This window comes from Akebia trifoliata, chromosome 11 (assembly GCF_017979445.1).
Source record: "Akebia trifoliata isolate Shusen 1 chromosome 11, ASM1797944v1, whole genome shotgun sequence".
Classification (NCBI taxonomy): domain Eukaryota; kingdom Viridiplantae; phylum Streptophyta; class Magnoliopsida; order Ranunculales; family Lardizabalaceae; genus Akebia; species Akebia trifoliata.
This window is the reverse complement of record NC_141385.1, coordinates 46,974,753-46,983,650: the sequence shown is the minus strand read 5'-3', so window position 1 is coordinate 46,983,650 and position 8,898 is coordinate 46,974,753. Positions and strand designations below refer to the sequence as shown.

The following is an 8,898-nucleotide window of genomic DNA, read 5'->3' as shown; positions in this document are numbered from 1 at the left end:
AAAATAAACTAAACATTTCTTCAATTACAACTCCTCTTCTAGCAAGCCAATTAGCAGCCCTAAAGATATCCGAATTTGACACAAGTCAATCGGCCATCTTATTGCCTTGTCCCCAAGCGTGAATAAATTCTTTAAGATTTTTATTGAACAATTTATTATTCTAGTGAATTCTTGGGTCAAGAAAACTTTCTTCCCTATAATGCATTTTTTTAGAAAAATTGGATCTCTGCTAAATAGCTGGACAAGCTTGAGTAACCAAGGAGACTCTTTCTGGTCCATAATATATGATTCATTGTTTGCTACCTCCTCAAACAAAGGGATATATTTATCTGGGTACGTAAATATGTATTTTAAAGTTATATCCGATTACATAATTTGACCAAAAGTTTTATCCGTTTCCATATTTACACTTTTCATTTAATATCAAATATCATTTGTTGAATGTTTTGTGTTGCTAAAAAGTGTCGAATCATGATGTTACACTACATGAAAAAAAAAAAGGTGGTACATTCGACGCAATCCTTTTAAACACTATACGAAAAAGGGGTAAATTTGACGGGTCTTGACATCGAATTTATCCCTTTTTTCATGTGTGTTAGTGGTCATTGTTTGTTTGTGAAATCAATAACTGTAGCATCTCGCTCACAAGTGAATTTTCCATAAATTGGATATCATCATTACAAAATTTTAATCCATGTCAATATTTCTTTACTAGAATTTCAAAACTTATACCACTCACTCAAATTGTAGATATAAGTCAATTGGTAATATTAAAATGGATTGATTTTGGTGACATTAACAACCATGTTGTGACTTACTTAATGCAAAATTGGATGATAAAAACTAGAGTAATGCTGGGGTGACACAGGCGTTACACTGTGATTCTCACAGTTCTGACGTGGCTTAATATCCACTTCACGCACTTAATGAATCATCTGCCATGTCATTAAGTAAAACATTAGGAAAAATAAAAAACGTGTTCTCCTCTTCATCTCATCAAACATTCTACCAGCAGAGACAATGTCCCCTGATTTTACAAACCCATCAATCATAGAATTCCAAGAAACAATATTCTCACAAGACATTCCTTCAAATACCTTACGAGCACTCTTGAGGTTTCCACACTGAAAGTACATATGAATTAGAGAATTCTGCACAAAGAGATCAGACCCAAAGTTGATTTTTAAAATGAAGCAGTGTATCTGTTTGCCTTCTTCAATGGAGGATAGTTAGGCACACAATTTGAAGACGAAAGGGAAGGTGAATTTGTCGGAAAGAATTTTTTTAGGGTCGTGGAGCATCAGATAGAAGAGCAAGAAAGCTTGTACAGGTTGATCAACTTGAGTGAGGGCTCTTATCAGAGTGTTATAGAGAAAATAAGAGGAATCAAAGGTTTGATTGAAAATGGAAAGAGCGTAATTAACATCATGGATGGATTTGGGAGAAGAAGATTGGAAGGAAGAACTGCATGATTCAACGATTTTGTCGAGATGAAGGGGTCGTGATGGAAGAGACCAGTTTTAATGGTGAGAGTGTGGAGTTGGATTTCTCTTGTGGTGTTATATTGGTGGAGAAGGGAGAGAGGAGAAGAAGGTGAAGAGAACGAGAGAGATGTTTTTTATGGAAGAATTGTTTGAAGTGGCATCTCCATCTCAAATAGTTTCTCTCTTTTTTCTGCACCATGAATTACATTACATATGGAGAGAACCGTTGCATATCTTACAAGAAAAAGAAACAGGGAGAGAAGAGGAGAAGACGTTGTTTTTTTTTTTTTTTTAATGTTTTACTTAATGACGTGGCAGATAACTCATTAAATGAGTGACGTGGATACTAAGCCACGTCAGAACTGTGAGAATCACAGTGTTAACGCTTGTGTCACCCCAGCATTACTCTAAAAACTATTACACATATGAACCCTACTAGCAGACATTCAAATAGGGAGAAAGCATACACTAGCTCTTTGTATAGTGTACAAGAGATCTATATACATTCCTTCCTAGACTTTCCCGTCAGTTGTACATATAGCCCATGTATAACCCTTAAATTGTTGGGATACCTTCTTTCTAAGAAAATATAAGATCAAATTAATAAAATGAGTGAATTACAAAGAAACAGGGCCCACACCACTTGTATTTGACAAGTACTAGAGTTGCAAGAATGGAGGTTGGAAAATTCATGCACATGGTGGTTGAGGTCAAACCTGAGAAGCCATGCGTGTGGTGGCTAAGTTAAGACTGACAATTTATAGTCATGGACTAAGAGTCCAGATCGTATGCACTAAAATCCTCCCCCAAGACCTCAACACATGCCACATGGGCCACAATTCAAGAATTTTTTTTTAGAAAAAAAGATATTTTAATTATTAATTCCTTGGATTGTGGTTTGGGTGCATAAAATCCACACTTCATTAATTAAAGCATATAGCCATTAATTGATGCACGGCGTTTAACTTACAAACCAAAAGTAAAGAGAATATACATGATGATATCTTTTGTGATGGGGATATAATCTGTGTCATAACCCAATCTTCGAGATTTGATAACCAAACCCATGATTCACGACTTGAATTCAGATTCATGACCAAAGGATGAGATGGGAATAATTTGATCCTACTTTATATTAGATAGAATAGTTTTAAAAAAAAATGAAAAAAAAAGAATCTATTTATTTATTTTTATAGAAAATTTCAATAAGACATTTTCACTTAAACACAACATAAATACATTGAAACAACATACTCTAACTAACAAGATTTTTTTTTTCTTTCTTGGGACCCATTTCTTTGAGTTTCCATAAAACGTTAAACATTATGTAAACTACACTTAAAGACTCACTATGCGTTAAATACCACGACCAAATTGTGGTATAAACGACAGTTCGTATTAAACCAATCACTACATCATAATGCGTTAAATACCACGACCAAATTGTGGTATAAACGACAGTTCGTATTAATCATTTTAAGGCAACGGATTACATAAGTTGTTATAATAGAAACGACTCATTAATGTGGTAAGGTTACTGTCGTCTTTAACCATATGAATCTGAACAGTCGTTTCTTTGAACTTCGTTGAGGGTAAAATTAACACACGATTTGGTCTCCTTCGTTAAGGTGAGATTGAAAGATGATTGAGGTGCTTGGTTATTACTGAAACTCTTTTCCATGAAGATTGATTTGGTGAAGATAAAGATGGTGCCATTGATGATGGACGAGATCTGCCTTTGAAAAGAAGAAGATTTGAAAGTTGAAAAAGAGGTAAAATCCAAATTCAAAGAGTCATTTCATTGGGCTTCGTTAGATTTTCGATTTCACTGGCGAGTGTTTCGTTTAGCTTCGTTAGATTTTTTATTTCATCGCGCTTCAGAGAACCAATACACATGTTTTTGATTCATGGAGATCTGATAATTATCTCTGCAATTTGACTAGAATTATCTACAATTACGTAAATCAAACTTCTTCAAAGAGGCCTGGTTGGAACTTTTCCACTTGATTGGATTGCGAGTTATAGGGCTTTGTTTGATCTCCCCCTCTCTAATCATTTTAACTTACCTTTGATCTCTCAAATTTGAAGCGAATTTCTGCTAGGTTTATGATCGAATTTTCAAGTATGTTAAAGCTTTTGAATAAATATAAGATTTTCCTTAATTATTTTTATATTTCAGAGGTTTTCTTCATGGTTAAGACAAGTTTTAGGGTTTTGTTTAATCTCCTCATCTCTAATCATTTTAAATTACCTTCTGTCTCAGAGGAAACCCACATACGATTGTATTTTAGCAACTAAGTTTCAATCTCTCTCAGATTTGACGCGAGTTTCTACTAGGCTTTTGATTAAATCTTCAGGTATGTTAAAGTTTTTTTTATTATTTAATCTCATATTTTCCTCAATTATTTTAAGGTTATAGAGGTTTTCTTCGTGGTTAAGGAGAGGTCTAGGGTTTTGTTTGATCTCCCCCTCTAATCATTTCAACTTACTTTCTATCGCAGATGAAACCCACATACGATCGGATTTCTGCCACTCTAATTTCTTTGATCAATAGTATATTGCATCTTTAATCGAATATACATATTAATCTTTAACTATCTAAGATATTATTATATAATTCACATCAATTTAAGCTTTCAATAGAGATCATATTTAATGCATGATCTTTAGCATAAAGCTCATAATGTAACAAAATGAACAGAGATTTGTTGTTTCGATATTTTTATTATTTACACAACTCTGTCAAAATTTGGATATTAAGTAGGAAATTCTTATTGGATATGTCCGATATCTGACTTTTGAGTTGTGAATGCTAAATGAACAGCAAAAAGTGGAAGCAACTCTTGCAATCAAGGGGTCGTTCTTTCATATTTCAACTGCTATTCCACTACCCATTGCCACTACTGCACATGGTAGAGTCTAATCCTTTTTTTTTACATTACTTTGCAATGCAGGTTTCCCATTGTAATGTGTGATCCTTGTTTTGGAGTTGTTATGCCTTGCATTAGTAAAATTTATTCCATATGTTGATAGAGTTATTCTTTAAGATTTCTCTATTTATTTAAACTATTTATTATACTGAAAGACATATGGATACTTTTGTATACATGAAAATCATACAAATCATATGTAAATTGTAACCGAAAATGAGATACTTCAATATTCTAGGATTTGTTAAAAAAACACTATCCGACACCTGGGTAGAACATGGTGTCTATCATGGTAAACTCTTGGAAATGGTGTCCTTGTTACAGAGGTCCGGATTAACACATTCTCGTTGGTGAGACAAGAGAAGGGAGTATGAAAAAATATTGTTACTTTTTTTAACAGATAAAAAGGAAAAGCAAGCTTCCCTGTCAAACATACTAACTTAAGAACTCGTATCTCACAAAAGTTCGATACTCCAAATTCTGCATGGCATAGTCCTATCCACTAACATTATGGATACTGTGTACACTCCTGGGTGGATTTTCACTCCGACAATTGGTGGTAAAAAAGTTTATCCTTTTACTAAAGTGACGAACTTTAAAAGCACCATGATAAAATTGTCCGTATTATATCCGTCCTTTGTGATGCATTCTTTGGAAGCATGTCTGCAGCAACAAAGGAGATAGTCCATGGACAATCATCTAAACAAGACAGTTGAGAAACAAATATGAAAATTCATCCATGATGAAGGTAACCCAAAATCTCTGTTGAGAATTTGTGATCCCATCCCATGCTCACCCTTTTTCCTCTTCTTGTAGGTAAGTAGAGGATGATTGGATGTCACATATGAAACACAAAGCACTATCCAGTAATGCTATTTAAGTTTTTTTAGACAGTATTTAATCAAGGTTTACTCTTCAATGGGTCCCTATTGAAAGAGTTATGTTTGTTCACATGTTGACACGCTTCTAACTATTGGAACCATCTTCTTTTATTCTTTTGTTCTGAATTTAGTAATGAATAGACCAGAAGAAAAAAAGAAATTCTTCCAGCTGTGTTAATTTTTGACTTGAAATCGATCCACCAAGTGGCAAGTCCTTACTAGTATGTGTATGGTTTCTTGACCTTGTGCTTATGATGATAATTTTCTTTAAGTGATATTCTTACCATGGATCATCCCCTAGATTGAGACCTTCCAATGAGCTATTTTAGAGATTGCTCGTGTAATTTTACTTTTTTTCGTCGGATTTTCTTAAAATGAGTCCATTGCTTCTTTGAGTTCAACAAAGTGGTAACTTTCATATTGATCCTACTCCAAGCAATATCATTTACTTATCCAACAATAGGATACTATATTGGAATGATGATAATGTCATTGTTCTGCATTGAATACAATAGAGTTGAAGATGATGTCATTCATGTGTCTTTGGCTTCAAATTATGGTGGATGACACAAAGAATGGGCTCTTATGGAAAAGATATCCCATTTTTTACGTTCTTTTTAATATGTCTTATGCTTGATGTAATGCAGAGTGACTCCCTAATGTTTTTTACTCACTCAAAAAAGTCATCCTCACTACGTGAAAATTGAAAAATTCGACAGAAAAATTTGACTGACCAAGGCCCATGAATTTTAGAAACTGAATTTTGATGGTCTAGGACCGTTGAAATTCTTGATGTTCCCAGATTTGATGGTTTAGAACTGTCGAATTTCTCCCATCCTTCATTAATTTGACAGTTTCAACCCGTCGAAACAAAATTTGACAATGAAAAATTCAACTCCAATTCGACCCCTTGATCCGTCGAATTTTATGAAATTTGACAGCCTAAGACCGTCAAATTTGGGCTTTTTTCACATTGTGCCTTGCCTTCTCTTTGGTTTTGAATTTCATGGCTAAAATTCCAATATCAAACCATGGGACTTTCATTCTTCTCTTTGTTTTTAATTCACTCTATGCTTCCTTGTCAAAGGTTGGAGGAGAATTCTAGTAAATGGCACATGGAATATCACCACATTTCATGTTTTCCTCGGTGAATTAACATTCATTCAACTGATCGCAAATTTTCAGCACGCCTTTGTTGGAACATAATTTGGTTAGTTGAAGGTAAAGAATTTTTAGTTGTCGTCAGGTTATCTATTGAGTGAAATTAATTAATTTATGCTTTATGGATGAGTAGTTGGCATGAAAGTGTGGTTTAGGATTAGAATTTTCAACCTTGAATTTTACTATTTTTCAACTCACGTATGCTCCAAAAGATCATATACTTACCAAATTTTTTTTGGGTCTTGTTTTTTGAACTTGCTAGGCGAGTAATGATCGTTAGAGTTGTTAAATTGAATAATTTGCTTCTCAGCCTACTCCAATAAGTTGACACGAATCAGAATTCTGACTCAAGGTTGGTTGTTCTAATGTCAAGAAAGATAAGATCTAGAGGAAGAATTGCGAGTTTCATTTCTTTCCCCTGATCTTACCGAGCCCTTCTCTTCTCATGCTACAAGAATTGATATAAATGGGCCTGAAAATCATCTCAATCATGGAGGTCGTTCTTGGATACGGATCGAACAGGATGGGAATTCAAAGGTTTTAGAACTTAATAAGGCTACTCTAATGAGACATTGTTCCCTAAATCCCAGAGATTTTCGGCTTTTGGATACTATGTTCATTTATCCTTTTACAACATTAGGCCGAGAGATGGCAATTGTGGTCAGTTTTGAACAAATAAGGTGTATAATCACAGCCAACGATGTTCTTTCGATGATTCCTTGGAAGGTAGTGTCGTTCTTGTTTCCTGTTTTTTGCTTATATCCATTTTTTAATTTATAAATTCATAAAAATAATTTTTTTATTATAACTCCAGAGAAACGATTGTCTAAGACCGTTGGTTTTTTTGATGGTCTAAAACCGTCGTTTATCCCGACTTTTATCTGCAGTCATAATTTAAGCGAGACTCCTTTTAAAACATCACAAGAGCAGTTGTTTATTGCACAACATGACGTAATGAATAGATCGTACATACAGGAAAATCAGATTTTGTATAACTTATTGTAAACTTCATATATAAATAAATAATTTTGAATAACATGGGTTCTTGGTAATGAAAAGAAACATTATCAATTTTTAACACAAAAAAAAAAAAAAATAGAGCCTTTTGAAATGTTTAGTGGATATAAATTTCTGAATCCCGGTTTTCATTATTTTTACAATTGCAGTCTTAAGTGAATAGTCACAAAAAAAAAAAAAAAAGGAATTATTAAAAATACATTCTTATTTAATTTTCATATGAATTTTATTTTAGAAATCTACAAAGACTTAAGAACTCTCCAATAACTATCCTGATTTTTTAAGATTCGTAGAATTTAAGCAATCATAGGAATTTCATTTTTTTCTTCACGTACATATTATTTGATCTTTCTATAATATTATAAGGGTAAATTACACTTTGACCACCCTGTGATTTGGTATAAGTATAACTTCATGTTGATCCCCTAACAATTTGACAATTGCACTTACCTCCCTTTTCACTTATGATGTTAAAATTCAGATTTTATTTTACTATTTTACCATCCCATTTTATTTTATTTTTTATAAAAGTTATTTGAAAATTATAAAAATTTACATTGATTGATGGGAATCCATGTAATTATATAGGGATATTTTTGTTTATATAAAGAAATAATATTTTAAAAATAAAGGGTAAAATGGTCTTTACAAACAGTAAAAAAATAATTTTTAACAATTTGATTGACGGAAATTAGACAAAAGTAGGGGTGCACATGGTTCGGATTGGTTCGGATTTTGGCAAAATTGGAACCGAACCAAACATGATCGGTTCTACAACTTTGGAACCGAACCAATCCAATTACCCTATAGAACCGATCCAATCCAATCCAATCTTGGTTCGGATTGGTTCGGATCGGTTCTCGGTTCTCATACTTAATATTTTCAATAGTAATAAAAATCATTAAAAAATAATGAACTAATCTAATAGTAATAAAAATCATGAATCAATCCAAAATACTTATTATTTTTAACACATTAAAAATAAAAATCATGAAAACAATTAGAAAATAAAAATCATTAAACACTTACCTTGTAAGGGATGATCGAAGATCAAATGCATGCTTAAAATCAAATGTTACTTGTTACTTGTTACTTGTTGCTTGTTGCTTGTTGTTTATTTAAAGTCGAATCCATCATTAATCAAGAAAATATATCAATCTACAACAACATAAAGAACACAATTATGCATTTATGCTAATTAATATTACATATCATAAAGTAAAAACATTAAATAAATAAATAAATTCACAATCATCAATGATTTTAATCAAAAGGCATAACAAAAAAAAATATAATATGAAAATAATATAGAAATCAAGCAAATAAACAATAGAAAATGAATAAGTGAATAAATACTTAACCACAATTCATGTTTATGCCAATCCAACTTGAATTCCAAAAATAAATTCAAATAAGAATCATTCA

The 8,898-nt window shown here is 32.5% G+C and overlaps 1 long non-coding RNA gene across 5 annotated transcripts; it reads left to right on the top strand.

Annotated features, from left to right (window-relative positions):
* Positions 1-2,966: 2,966 nt before the first annotated feature.
* LOC147392178 (uncharacterized) lies at positions 2,967-7,169 on the top strand. 5 transcript variants are annotated; one of them, XR_015170201.1, is made up of 5 exons: positions 2,967-3,256; positions 3,748-3,841; positions 4,309-4,396; positions 4,815-5,162; positions 5,231-6,372. It is a non-coding gene; the product is annotated as an uncharacterized LOC147392178 (long non-coding RNA). The 5 variants fall into 5 exon arrangements; XR_015170199.1 differs by lacking the exons at positions 4,815-5,162; positions 5,231-6,372 and adding exons at positions 6,383-6,516; positions 6,719-7,169 and having other exon boundaries at positions 2,989-3,256; XR_015170203.1 differs by lacking the exon at positions 4,815-5,162 and having other exon boundaries at positions 2,995-3,256.
* Positions 7,170-8,898: the final 1,729 nt, after the last annotated feature.